The sequence below is a fragment of the Gavialis gangeticus genome, unplaced genomic scaffold, assembly GCF_001723915.1.
Source record: "Gavialis gangeticus isolate Ggan-Ray unplaced genomic scaffold, GavGan_comp1, whole genome shotgun sequence".
Classification (NCBI taxonomy): domain Eukaryota; kingdom Metazoa; phylum Chordata; order Crocodylia; family Gavialidae; genus Gavialis; species Gavialis gangeticus.
Genome location: NW_017729031.1, coordinates 90,780,843 through 90,794,065, shown reverse-complemented (window position 1 = coordinate 90,794,065; position 13,223 = coordinate 90,780,843). Strand labels below are relative to the sequence as shown.

At 43.7% G+C, this 13,223-nt stretch overlaps 1 long non-coding RNA gene across 1 annotated transcript; it reads right to left on the bottom strand.

The window, feature by feature from the left end:
* Positions 1 to 7,644: 7,644 nt before the first annotated feature.
* LOC109301960 lies at positions 7,645 to 13,195 on the bottom strand. Its single transcript, XR_002098673.1, has 3 exons — positions 11,980 to 13,195; positions 9,464 to 9,522; positions 7,645 to 8,082 (listed from the first exon to the last, which is right to left on the bottom strand). It is a non-coding gene; the product is annotated as an uncharacterized LOC109301960 (long non-coding RNA).
* Between the last annotated feature and the right edge of the window lie 28 nt (positions 13,196 to 13,223).

The following is a 13,223-nucleotide window of genomic DNA, read 5'->3' as shown; positions in this document are numbered from 1 at the left end:
ATCAGTGCAGGTTGGTCTAGAAAAGTCCCTGAAGCTGGAATATTTAAGAACACTCCCTTCTCTTCCCTACTGAAAAATGGTGGTTTGCCAGTCTGGCAAAGAGCACTGAGTGTCTCACCTCTTGTCTTTTGGGATGCTGCCTTCCCTCTACTGCTATGTTTAATTAAATCTTTCACTTGGAAGTCAGACCATAAACTATGATTTCACCTTAGCAGCTCCAGGATGACAACTGAATATGCATTTGTTGGAATACTTAAGGTATCTGAATAATATCTACCAAAGATTATAACTGAATTCCATGTTTCCTGTACATCTGGACAATGGATAGTGCCTCACCAAAGCCTAGGAGGCAGAGGTGGAGAGAGAGGGACTTGCAGAGGAGTTTGACCAGCCTGTGAGATACCTGCTTCTAAGTCGATGGCTAGAAAATGTTATTTAAAGGTTTGCTTTTGGGAACTGGCTTGTAGGTAAAGTAGATATTACATTAGAAGAATGGTTCAGGGCAATGGCAAAGGTTAACTGATTTCTAAAAGCCTGTTTGTGACAACTTTCCTTCAAGGCCCACTGCATCTGACACAGGCCAGCAGCAAGCAGACACACAGCCTGGTAAGAGGAAGACATGAACCACACCACTCCATAACAGAGCTAAGGGCAAAGCATTGGTGCCAGGTCACAGTGCCAAACTGCAGAGCCCTTAGGATTTCCAGTTTTGGAGAACAGGCCAAATTAGGAGACCCAATAAAAGCTCAAATTAGGATGTGTGCATGTAATGAGTTTGTGAAAGAAAGGAATATGCTGACAGGACAGAACTTGCACAGTATGGCAACTACAGAGAGACCAATTAATGATACCCAGAGCTGAGGAGTCAGAAGAGGGGGAGAAGAATACAAAAGGATGGATTTCAGAGCAGAAAAGAGTCCCCGAGAAGGGGACCCAAGGCTACCATGGACAGAGGGCACACCACCAGCCTGTCTCACCCACCCCACTCGGGGAGGGGGAGGGGGATGAGGGAGAGACCTTGGCCTCCAATCTCCAAGCTGCTGACATTTGACACTCAAGAAAGAACCTCAGGGTGAATCTTGCATATTTGCAAGATGTACCTTCCCTCTGTGATACCTCTAGGACTGATAGATATATAATTGTTTGCATTATTCTTATCTGCTATCACTATGTATCAATAAAGTTCAGCTATTATTGAATGGAGTGGTTGTGGTTGGTCTGAGCGTTGGGGTCCTCCCAGAACAAAAGTATCTGGGTCATAAATCCAGTACCAACTTAAGTGACCAAGCACCGGGGAACATTGTCCAAAGAGGGCTTTGGAGATAGTGCCTGCAGGAAAATATGATAATTGCAAGTTTCTGGTTATAAGATAATGTCTTTCTGCATGACCTCATGACTTACACAACGTGCTGCACAACCACCCATGGGTTTAGGTGTTCTGTAGAAGGAACTATGTGCTTCCCAAATTTAAAATATTTTGTGCCTTCAGTTGTGTATGCATGGGGTATGCAGATACCCCAGCCTACAGGCCTCCATGGACATGTTGGTCATTTGAGACCTCATTTGTGCACGTTAAATAGGGCATCATGAATTTTCAGCATCAGGTGCCCTCACCTTTCAGCCACTGATCACATGTATGGGTCTGACTAGCAGTTTTCTGCAGTCTTATTTTTTGATTGTGTACCTTTATATCCTTATGATTATGGTCCATGAAGGCCTAGGTTGGCTCAATTTTCTGTATGAGAAATCTGTTATAAATTTTACAAACACCAGATGTTTGCATGATGGAAGAAAATAAAACTGAGTTTTAAGTAAGCAAAACCAGACTGTGTGCATCTCTAAAGTACAAACAAAAATGTGCAAAAAGTGCAACATAAACCAAACAGTGCAAACCTGGTGTGTGTGGAGTGAACCAAGAAGTAAACGTAGCTTCCAATGGGGTTTTAAAGAGATTTTTGGGAAGGGCTTACCACCAAGGTGGTGTGTGGCCCTTGTCTTCGTAAAGGTTTAGGGTTGGACTAGCAGTAGACCAATATGTGGACTGGACAGATGAAGAAAGCTGGAGTGCTAAGTGTGCTCTCTCTGTCTCTCACAGTCAGAGTGTAGCTGTGCCTGTGGGACCTGCTAGCAAACATTAATTTCCAAGTAGGAAGAGTCCTTCAGCTGTTGGAGGGGGCTGCTGTGGAAGGGCACAGGGAGGAGGTAGAAAGCAAAAAAATTGCTAGGGAGAAGTTTCCTCAGAAGCACAGCTGCTCAGTTCCTTAGGCCCACTCCCTGCTGCTGCACTTCTGTCTCCATTCTCACTCTTTGTAGCTGGTACCTTTAAAGTCAAATCTTCTCCCCACCATCCCCAGGGATAGTTGATACCTTGGCACCAGCTCCTTAGTGATCAGACCCTCATACCATCGTACCCTCCTCCTCTTCCTGCTTTAGGCCTCTACAGCCTTCCCATGCTTCAACTAATGCCTCTACAAAGTCTTAAAACATCTCATATTTTAGTTCTTTTCTTTGGGCCCTCAAAAATCACCAGACACTAACCTGTGCTTAATACGAATGACCGTAAGGATCTGGAACTCATAAGGCAAGAAAAGTAAGACATCAATAAGGCACGTCTGGGTGCACTACTAGATTCAGGAACCAGAGATAAGGCAGAATTGCTATGCACCATTATCCCTCTCCTAGAGCATTTTCTATGTCTGAAATTCCCTTTTTATCTCTCCTGTGTACATGCTGAAAATTTGCCACATCTTTTATCACCATTCTGCAGTGGCCCTACATACATTATTTGGGAGTGATGATGTTTGTGGCTTATAATTCAGAACTACCTACTTATGGTGTGAATGTTTTTTGAAGGTTTAAAGCCTTTGGTAGTTACAGTCCTGCTCCAGGCTTTGCACAAAATGTGAATGATTTTCATATTATTATTTTTATATGATTTCATAAAAAACTGGACTTCATTTTTCTGGATAATATGGATTTCCTGAATTAATATCTCTCCTGACCCCACAACATGCAGCATGTTCTTAGCTCCAGAACTACACAAGGTTTATTACTTCATTTTTTCTGTAATTTATCATGACCAGAAGTTGAGTGCAGTGCTCCAAAATAAGGGGTAGTGAGGTCAGCAAGCGCAAGTACACCAGCACTTGACAAATAGGCAGGGAAAGGAAATGGGTTGGTTGGGAAGACTAGATTGAGTTCTGGAAAAGGTGAGGACCTTTTCACAAACTGCAGTCCCTCAGCTGCCATGTTTGACACTTGGACAGAGGCATACTATGTGGGAAAGAGGAGAAGCAACTCAGAAACATTAATTACTGTCCTTTGTGCATGATGGTGACAGCCAGTAGAGGCAATAGAAACAAATGCTAGTCACCTAAATCTCATCATATACTAAAAGTTAATGCAAATGCAAATCATATTACCGTTTTCCTCCAGTGTGCTGCTGGGAGCACTGGTCTTGTCAGAAGTGGATGCTTAGCTGACAAGGGGCTCAGGGGTCCATGGATCTGAGCTGGGGTCTGTGGATTCCTCTCTGGTGTCCTGGATCATGAGTAGTTCCTTGCAGATACCTGGGTACCTCCACTTGCATGGATTTCTATGTCCCACTGTCCTCGGAGCATCCATTCCAATCCCAGCATCCTCACAAAGTATGGTTTGATGATGGTGCCCCATGCCAGCCTCCTATTTAACTCCTTGTGGTACAGACATGTGGCTCACCTAGCACCCAAGGTACAGTTTCTGTTCCTTGTCCACTTGTAGGTTCACTTCCAGTCCTGTCCTTAACATAACATTGCATGGTGTCACAATGGTCACTGTGAGGTCACTTCCTTAGTGATGGCATTGTACACTTCCTGTTAGCAGTGGTTGTGAATGAACAATTACTATTCTTTAACATTTCCTCACATTGCAAAAAGATGCCAGAACTTGGCACAGGTCCAGCAGCAGGTACAGTAAACCAACATATCCATAGGTTTTGATCCTTGGAGTGCCCAGGCACGAAGAGGACATGCACCAGAGTTTAAACAGGGAGGTGGCCACAGAGAAGTAGGAACCACACAGTTAAATAGTGCAGCCATGTTGAGAAAGGGCACAAAATAGCATTGGAGGGCAACTGGCAGACCACAGAACTGTACCAAGGCAGAGGCATGTTCATGAACATGGGGCTAAGGTTGCTTGCCACAAGACAAATATACCCCAAGAGGTAGCCAAAGTAAAAAATTCTGATTACACTGAATTTACATTAGTACAAAGAGTTGCATCATGTGGACAATGCAACTCTTTTTTATAGCAGGCCACCAGGGTTTATTCCAGGATAACTCATTTGTGTAGACAATAGGTTTTAAATTTTGCAAAACTACATGATTTCATAGAACAACTAAAAGGGACACACAGAATCATTAAGTTTTTGGAAAAATGTCTAAAAGGGGCCATTTGTAGTCTTTTAATGTCAAAGTCTTTGAATGTAGTTTATTCAAAACTTTCAGGCCATGCTCCACTTGTCAATAAGACCAAACCCTAAAAATCTCAATTACTTTTTTCCTTTTTAATTTGGCATTATAATTTTCAGGCAGCACAAGTCATTTAGGCAACTTAAACGTGAAGTTCAGAGAGTCCTAAGGGAATTACACAACACATTAATGCAGTGGCCTCTTTTTGAAATGCAATGATAACAAATGCAAAATATACATTATATTATAGGCAGATCCAGGATTTTTATAAAAGTGAGTGGCAAGTTGGGTGTTGTGGTGTGGCTGCACTCTCTGCTCCCAGACTCCCTGTTTCCTGCTGGGGCAGGCAGACCATGCCACAGAAGAGCAGTCAGGCACTATTTTTAAGTCCCCACTATTTAAAAAAACCCACACCCTTGGCACCCCCTCCCTTCCTCTCCAAGCTCAGTGGCTCTTCCCTCACCCTCCTATTCCCCCCTGCATCCTCTCTCCTTATGCCTATGGGCACAGGAAGAAGAAACTCATGTGCTGCCACCACTGTCTGGAAGCTCCTGCCCTGCTCCAGCCAGGTGAATGGGGAGCAGTTGTGTGGGGAATCAGGTAAAGATAGCAGTGATGGGGTGGTAGCAGACTGGCTCTTTCTCCCTGTGCCTGTTCTCATGCTGGTTGGGTACACCTGGGGGAACAGGACTGAAATAATTTCCTTGCACAGCTACTTCTCACAGCCCTGGATGGAGTGAAGCATGAGTGGCTCTGGAGCTCCCCAAGCTCCACTGGGGTCAGATGGTGACAATGGCAGGCTTGGGAAGTGGAGGGAAATGGGAAGGGAGGGGATGTACCACTGAATACAGAGGGGAAGGAGAAGGTGCCAAGGCAGGCCAAGCAGTCTTAACTGCTTCAGGAACTTAAAAGAAGTCCCTGGATCCTTCTCCTGCACCAAAGCCTGAAAAGGGGGCATGACTGTACCCCTCTGGATCCACCTTGGCATTACATGGAATTTGAATTATTATACAAAGTTATAAAAGTTATAAAACAAGGTTTTCATATCCTTTATTGAGATTATCTACAGCAGGGGTGGCCAACCTGCAGCTCCGGAGCCACATGCGGCTCTTCAGAAGTGAATATGCGTCTCTTTGAATCTTTGCACAAGCACACGGTGACCAGCCTCCATTCCATTAACTTCTGAAGAGCCGCATGTGGCTCTGGAGCCACAGGTTGGCCACGCCTAGTCTACAGGGACTGAACCTCAGAATGTCTTGATCTAAAAATACACGTTACTGCTGCTTAACTTAAGGAAGAAAAGATCATAAAACTCCCATACTCCACAGGCCAGTGGTCCTCAACATTTTACACTCAGAGGTCCCATCAGAAAATGCTAGCTTTTAACTTCCTTTCATTTTTTGCTACAGAAATCAGTAGAGCAATTTTTCTGTTGCAAAGAACTTAGAAAACCAACAACAGGTCAGAATATTTTTGATACTGTGGATGCCTATTTGGAATCTCTAGGTTTGTCTTGTGAATCATGCAAGTGTTTCCACACCTAACAGTGCTGATATTGCATGCAGTTCTTAAAAGGCTCTTGCTACACGCCAGCTGAGAATCACTGCCATAGACCAGTAGCACTTGACTGCCGGCCCCATGGGCCAAATCAATGGTGTGGGGCCAATCAGCAGGCCAGATCAGACTCCTGCATGTTAGTAATAGGCCCTTCACTGTCTTGGTGTGCCAGAGTCAGGCCCCAGGGCCCTGTGCCACCCAGACCCAGTCCCACGGGCTCTCCAGGGCCCTGTGCCATCCCTGTGTACCAGGATCAGGCCCTGGGGCCCCACAGTCCTGTGCTGCCCCTGTGTGCTGGGATCAGGCCACACATGCCATGATTAGATCCCAGGTCTGTCCTGCCCTCACATGCCAGGATCAGGTTCTCAGCCCTGAAGTTTCTCCTGCCTGGTCCCATGTACTGGGATCACTCCCCAGGGCCCCACAACGCTCTGCACACCTGATCTAGTGTGTGGGGAGCCCCAAGAGTCAGATGACACAGTGCCAAGAGCCAGATCTGGTCTACTGCGCATGAATTGCCTCAGCACATCCAGCATTGCTGATCCCACCCGCTGCTGTCCCCAGGCAAGAATCATATCCTGTGGGAGGGGGCAACATTGACCTAAAGCAAGTGCACATCCAAGATACAAGCAAAGCAAATGCCTGCAGGTGGCACAACACTGAAAAATCCACAGGGTGGACAGAACTCCAGCCTCACTGGGGATCACAGGACCATAGGAAAGTAGGGCTGGGAGGGACCTCACAAGGTCATCTAGTCCAGCCCCCAGCTCAAGGCAGGATTATCCTTAATTAAGTCATCCCAGCCAAGTGCCTGTCTAAAGAAAAGCAAGGTCATGCTAAGGGCTTAAAGAGTGAGAACTGGGTGCAAGGAGATGAGACGAAGAAACCATGGCCTGAAGAGAGGAAAGGATCTATTTCAATTTAATCAGAGGAAGATGGAGGAGATGCAAATGGAAAGATGGAAACTTTGGATCCAAAAATCACAGGAACCAAGTACTATAGCCCAAAAACTTGAGCAGATGCGTAAACCTCTTTGTCTGTGATCTACTCAGTAGTGGGAGACAGAGGCCAACCTGTCCTAGCACCATTTACCAGGTAAGAAAGTAGGAAGGAACACACTAGCTGAAAAGGTTTGCATTGCAAAGGAACAGCTGACATTTGGAGACTTCTTGGACCCTCAGCTCTTGTACTTTGACCCTTAAACAATATACTTATCTTTTAAATTGGCTTCTGCATTTTGCATCCATAATGAACAGTGAGGAATCAATCATTGGGGCAGGGAGGCCAGGAAGGGCCACATTCATTTCTCAGTATTGTTGTATATATGTAACCCACGCTTGAATAGCATGGCTTGCTTTTTCCCTCTAGTGGTAAAAGCAGAGGCAAAGCCAAAAAGAGTTTCTGAGCTGAAGGCCTCAAGTAAACGCTTGTGTCTCTTAGCTCCAGAAGTCCCAGGTCCAATTTCCATGGCTGACAACTTATCCCAGAGCATGATGTACTCAGAGATGTATACCACAGTGTACTCGGATATGTCAGCCTGCAGCATTTCCACCAATCCTCCCTTTTCACTGATAAATGAATACTGTGAGAAAGGCAGGCTTTTTTTCTTTTAAACATGTTTATTTAAAGGTAAATACAGCTAATACTGTCAGCTACGAGCTGTCATCTGCCTCAGTACAGAATTATATCCTGGGCAAAAGCAAAAGAACACAGAATAGTACTTCTTAAATATACATAGGCATTTCATGTAGCATTACAGAATTTTGTTCAGTTCCATATGGGTTCCTGTACTGCACCGATCTCCAGAGTATCTGTAAAAGAAATGTCTAGAGTCCCTTTCAAGCATTCTCATAAGATTCCCCTTTGCATTAGAACATAAATAATGCAATTTTCAATATACCTTCCAGTATACATAAACTTGCAATGTGAGCTTGAAATCAACTTAAAATGGCTGATACAGCTTAGATGATAATGAAACTGCTTTCATACCACAAATATTTTCGATGTCTTCAGGAAGTGTTGAGAAGGCACACTTGGACATACCTCCATATACACAGCATGTACTGCCAGTAAAATTCTCATAAGGCAACAAAATTAAGAAAAAGAAAAATATAAAATGCATTTATTTTAATTGCTGTAACTACTCAAAATGTCCCTGGATGCATTAACCACTTCCTTGGTATCACAATCATATCATAAGCTGAATTTGTATTGAGAATACACAACATGCACTATATATAATATGCATTCTTCTATATATTCAATGTACACTGCAGAACCACCCAAAAAGATTTCTGAATCTGCCAGTAAATCCCTGATCACGGTGTTTAGTAGTTATTTATGCTATTTGTCCATATGTGTCGGACACCGTGGAAAAAAGGAAACACTGGAAAAAAATACCTTTGCAGAAGAGAGTTATGTTTACATGAAGGAGACAATGGGGGGGGGTGAATTAAGGCAAAAATGAATGCTATATGGATGGTAACACTACATATAATATATAACTGATATTCAAATTACTCAAATAATGGAAGGGTTTTGTTCTTTAGTTCGAAGAAGTAGTGAGCAGAACAATGACATGCATGGAACCAGAGGGATGTCAATGACTACTGGATGTCACATTTTCTATTTGAGACTCCATTGTTTCTCTGCAAGTTAAAAATTGCAGGCTTAGCCACACACTCCAATACATCCATTAAAACAGGTTTTAAAAATAAATACTAGAGCAGGGTTTGTGCACTCATAGCAGCAAACATCCAGGAGGAATCAGTTTGGCACCCATCCTGCAAATGCTTATGTTTGTGCTTAGCATTACAAACCCCAGCCCTCCCAATGACTCCTAATGGTTTGGAAGCTCACACAGTCTTAAAGGATAGGATTGATAAGGGAGCCACTGACTTGCAATAGGAGCTGGCCTCCTTTGGATATCTAAGTCAAAATGCTTCCTGCCTGTTAAAGTGGTGATCCTGTAAGCACCTAAGCACCTCTTTTCTTTTATGCATGCCCAACTCTAATGCAACTTCACATGTGCACAAAGGTAACATGTGTGCCTATGTGTTTGCAGTATCAGAACCCATGTGAACTATCTGTCTTACTGAAGAGGAAACTGGTAAGATTTGCTCACATCTTTGCCCAACACACTGATTTTCCTTTTTAGCTGTCAGAACAGGCAAGTGAGGCTTTTTGGGGTGGAATTAGCTTAAAAAATGGATATACATATTTTTTTTAACAACTTGTGGTCAGAGCCCCTTTATCAAAAAAGATCTTGGACAGTTTGACCATATTGTTGATGCTTGTGCTTGCAAAAAACAATATACATAATACATGCATTTTTTAAAGTAAAAAGGATATCACTTGATGCTTTTATGACATATGGAACATAGTTTCTCAGAAGGACTGCATTTGTATACATATATGTGAGGTCTGGATAAAAAGGTGTAAGTGAGCAGATTACTCACAAGTCTGTTGTGAGACTGTCAAAGTCAAGTACACACAGGTCTGATGTTCAAGCGTTGACCTGTTAAGACAGCAATAAGGAAACAAGGATCTGGACATACAAACAACTTATTGTGGAGCTAAAGGGATAGGGCTTTACCATGTGTCACCTACTGTGGGTGACTGTCCACATGTATGTTTTTAATCCATGATATGTGGAAGCTGAGCCACGGGATACTATCCTTCTTTTATTGAGTACTAAGCTGATACAGTTTAGCTTTTGCTTACCACACGCTAAGACCTATACACAGGCAGTTTCTGTGGAGCAGCTCATGCATGGGAAAGTCCTGCCCTGGTAAGTAGGCCACTGTGAATGTGGCTGTGGCTGCCTACCCCAGGACACTAAATTATGCTGTCAAGGCACATTGGGCACAGAATTAATTGCACTGATTAAAATGAAAATTCAACTACTGTATGTGACCGTACTACTATCACTATTAGTATTAACTACCCTATCTTTGAAGTCACGAGTCAAATTCACCCTGGTTCAGACTACTAATTTTGCTCTACTTTACAGTTGAATCTTTGTTCTCTCTGGGCACATCTACATGTGCTATTACTGTGCATGAATAAACTGCAGAGCTTATTGCTCCACAATTTATTGCTCTCAGGCACACTGTTTGAACGTGCACCTGGGAGCAATTAACTCCAGAGCAATAAGCTCCAGGGATCAGCCTGCTAGCCTGGGGCTTCTCCCCCTATCTCAGTGTGCTATGAATGGGGCTGGCTGGAGCACAAGGGAGCTTCAGTGTGGGGCTAACCAGCAGGTAGTCCCTACATTGAAGCACCCTTGTGCCCCAGCCAGCCCCTCCAGTGTCTACATGTGTGCTGTTTCACAGTTTTTTACTCCACAGCAGGATAGTACTCATCTTTACTATTCTGTTGTGGAGTAAATTAATTTATTCTGGAGTAACAGGGGTACACATGTAGATGTCAAGACATTTACTGTGCAGCTAAATAGTCAACTGCATGGTAAGCATCTTGTGTAGACATACCCTCCATATCTCATTGAGGACACCTGCTCACTTGCAAAAGGCACTAATTCATGATTCGGTGAAGACTCAAACCTCTCCGAACAAATTATAAAAGGGAACATCAAGCAAAAGTTCTGTTGTTATCCTTTTTCAGAACTCCAGTCTCATAAGCTTCCCATATCATTTGTTCTTTCAACTGTACCTGAGTTAGAGATTCTGGCTATTATACCCACTCTGTCTGTGGAGTGTTCATATGAAAGGAATATCTTCCTGCAGAGTAATACAGTATTAATACTAGCTGCCAATCTGAGAAGCAGCAGATTTGCATTGTAAATCACCACTGATTCCAATGGTCTTTCAACAATTCCTTTTCCTTCCAAGAATCGCTAATATTCATGCTAGAAAGTAAGCCCTGAGTCATCTCTCCTGTCCCCCTGTATCATGGGAGTCTCAGTGGATGCATCTACATTTGAGCATGTACTGTGCATTACCCAAAATGACTGTGCAGTACAGGCATGTGTCTACACATGCAAACTCATACTGCGCATTAAATATGGTGACTTATGCTGACTTGAGTGTATATTTGATACCTGCATCATGCAGATATCAAATTTACGCTTGATTAGTTACTGCACAGTAATGCATGTGTAGACACCTTACTGTGAAGTAACAGTATTAATGCACTTTAATGCCTGCACGTGTAGACGCTGGCCTATTCCTACTTACTGCATAGTAAATTTAAGCCAGAGTAAATGAATGCTACAATCTAGGCAGGCCGCCTCCTTAGGAACTTTTCACACCCTGGTGGCAGGGGCACTGCAGAGTTGGGGGGGAACTTGAACTTGGGATTTATATATTGGGGTTGCATGATGTGGAGCTTAAGCTTGGGCCCATGGGACAACCCTGGAAGGCAGGTGCAATTCAGAATTATGTCTACATGGTCACAACACAACTGGGAGCCTCTCCAGCTGCTGGGACCACCCAGGATTGGAAAGGTATAAGGTGGTTCAAAACCACCACCTCCTTGGGCAGTGCAAACTTAATGCTGTGCTTTTTTGCACAGAATCTCACTCAACCAAAAGGCAACAAGGACTACAGACTAGCTGTCTTGATTGCAAATTCTTGAAGCTCTGCTGCCATGAGATCTCACACCAAAAGTGGGCAGACACTGCAGGACTTGCCAAGGTCTACACAGCCACCTTTTAGTATATTTTCACTTGTAACTTGAGAGCAGAGCAAGGTGAGTGAAGGGAACCTTTGGGGCAGAAACTGTTCTGCTGTGTTTGTATTGCCCCTGGCTCAACAGGTCCTTGTTTGGGGTTGGGTTTCACAGGCACTATGTCAATCAAATACATACATAGATATATGCAATAGAAAGCAAAGGAGCCCTGGAAGAGGTTCCATGGTTCTTACTGGATCCAAAGTTGCTTCCATTGCCACCAGGCCATGCCTGGAACCAGCCCTGAGAAGCAAATCCAACCCACTCTCTCCTACTCAGTACATACCACAAAGCAAAAATGAGGCATCCGTGAGTGTGTGCTACTGTCCCCTCAGACTTTCTGTCTTGCACATGTTTAGGGCTATTCTAAGCCAGCTCCACTGTCATATTTCTGGGCTTTGTACACAGTGCAGAAGCAGGGACGACATAATAGTTAATGGCTTGATATGAAGGCAGGGTAGGCATGGTCATTGTTACTGTGTAATAAAAATGAAAAACAGCTTAGTCACTCCAAGAAACAGTCCCATTTTATGCCATTCCGCCCCACTCAGTAGCACTAGCCAAAGCAAGATACCTACCAAAAAGTCCATCACCTAATTTGCATCTTGTATAGCTATATAACACCCAATATGTGAGGTACAGGGAAGTGGCTATTTTGATACACATAGTAGTGGAACTAAAGGGGGCAACTAGGGCTGCATCCCTAAGTGCTGCCTTTGTGGGAGAGCACCAAAACAGCTGCACCCACAGAAGTAGCTGAGAAGGGCACCATAGCAGCTGATGCTACCCAAAACATCATGTGGCTGCCCCAGGCCCAGAGCTACCCAGCTATGCCTGTGCACCTGTACCATGCTTTGCAAGTTGCTCCTAGCTGCCCCTCAATGCCTTCCTTTTGGGATACCATTAATATGTTATGGTGAATAGCATCTTTCTAAGCAAGATAGGCAGGAACAGAATTTGAGTTTTTCATAATCAGGTTAATCCCCAATAAATTTACAAGCAGTGAGTTACCTACCAGTAGCGTAGTCATTCCACTTGCAAATTTTACAACTGTTTCTCACAAATCCAACATGTCCATGCATCCTTCAAGAGTGAAACCAGGTCAACAGTGAATAGGGATATGAGGCAGGACATGCCATGGGAACCTTTAAAATCCACCATGGACTTCAGAGTTGTTAATGTTTCATTAGAAGGAAGTTTAGTATTGAAGTCCATTGCCTGAGCACATCCTTCAAACTACAACCCAAGGATAACCACATTGCCAGTGCCTGTGCCATCTTGTGATTAGCTTTCTCAGTTCCATGTAGAAACTGTATTTCAATTCCTCCTGTGTGATTTCTCTTTCATGCCATGGCAATGGTGGCTATAAGTTGGTCCAGTCCCAGAGTCATGTAACTGAAGAACTGTTTTCTGCAACTACCCCCCTAACCCATATGTTTGTAGGCAGGAGGAGGTTCAGATGGCGTCTGCAGTTACTTAAGCCAGGCCTTCATGTTGTTGGGGTTTTTTTTTTTTTTTTTTTTTTTTTTT